A 1,149-nucleotide genomic window follows, 5' to 3' on the forward strand; every position below is an offset into this window, starting at 1 on the left:
GTGAACACTTTGGGGAATGAATCAGCTGATGGAAGCTGTCACTCTGCCTTTCAAATAAATAACTCTTTAAAAAATACAGTACTGGCTTCCTGAGGAAGACATGGAGGGCCGGCTGCAGAGCTTCCTTTCGCCTGCTCCTGCTCCAGAAACTGCTGCCCGCTCTCACAGCGGAACAAGTCGGTCACGAAGCCACGCTGCAGCCATGGCTCTTAAAGATACCGGACAGACGCCCATGGAACCAGAGGTGCCCATCCACCGAATTAGGATCACTCTGGCCAGCCACAACATGAAGTCCCTGGAGAAGGCACGTGCTGACTTGATCAGAGGAGCAAAGGAAAAGAATCTAAAACCCGAACCAGTCCGGATGCCTACCAAGACACTGTGCATTCACTACTGGAAACACACTATGGTGAAGGTTATAAGATGTGGGATCTGTCCCAGATGAGAACCCACAAGCAGCTCACTGGCTCGCACAGTCCTTCGGAGATTAACTGGATCACTTCCATCAGCACTGAGCCACAAGAAGTTGAAGTCACCACTGCAGATGCCTGAGCCAACTATTTTAATAAACTACCAGTTGTTAAAAAAGAAATTAAAACAAAATACTGGTTATTATTTGAGAATAGGTTAAATGTTTATCTCAAAACTACTGAAGATAATCAGGCTCATCTTTTCACTGTAGGCAAAGCCTTCAATGGAAGTTGGAGTTCAGATTCAGGAACATCTATTTGTATGAGGAACGTAAAAATAAAGGCTTTGTCTTACATACCAATATACAGGCCCGGCAGGTTTCAAAACCAGAGTTGGAGCATTTAAGATAGTGGTTAAAATGCCCACACTGGGGTGCCTGGGTTCAATTGCTGGTTCCAGTTCCTGTCACCAATGTGGGAGACCTGGACTGCATTCATGACTCTCAGCTTTAGCCTGGCCCAGCCTTGGCTGCTGTGGGCATTGGGGGAGTATATGCTGCAGAGCTACAGTTTAAATTTCTGGCTAAGTTCTGTAAGATAGGGAAACTTGTATCTGTCAACAAAATGACTAAAGCCACACTGTGAAGATGGTGACTATTTAACAATCTGCATGTACTAAATAACCGTGTAACACTCAAAAATTGTAGGTTAAAAGAAGACAGGATGCAACTATTTTCCA

The 1,149-nt window shown here is 44.9% G+C and overlaps 1 pseudogene; it reads left to right on the top strand.

Moving 5' to 3' along the window:
* Positions 1-202: 202 nt before the first annotated feature.
* LOC133769415 (small ribosomal subunit protein uS10-like) lies at positions 203-552 on the top strand (annotated as a pseudogene).
* The last annotated feature ends 597 nt before the right edge of the window (positions 553-1,149 follow it).

The sequence above is a fragment of the Lepus europaeus genome, chromosome 11 (genome assembly GCF_033115175.1).
Source record: "Lepus europaeus isolate LE1 chromosome 11, mLepTim1.pri, whole genome shotgun sequence".
In the NCBI taxonomy this organism is placed as follows: Eukaryota; Metazoa; Chordata; class Mammalia; order Lagomorpha; family Leporidae; genus Lepus; species Lepus europaeus.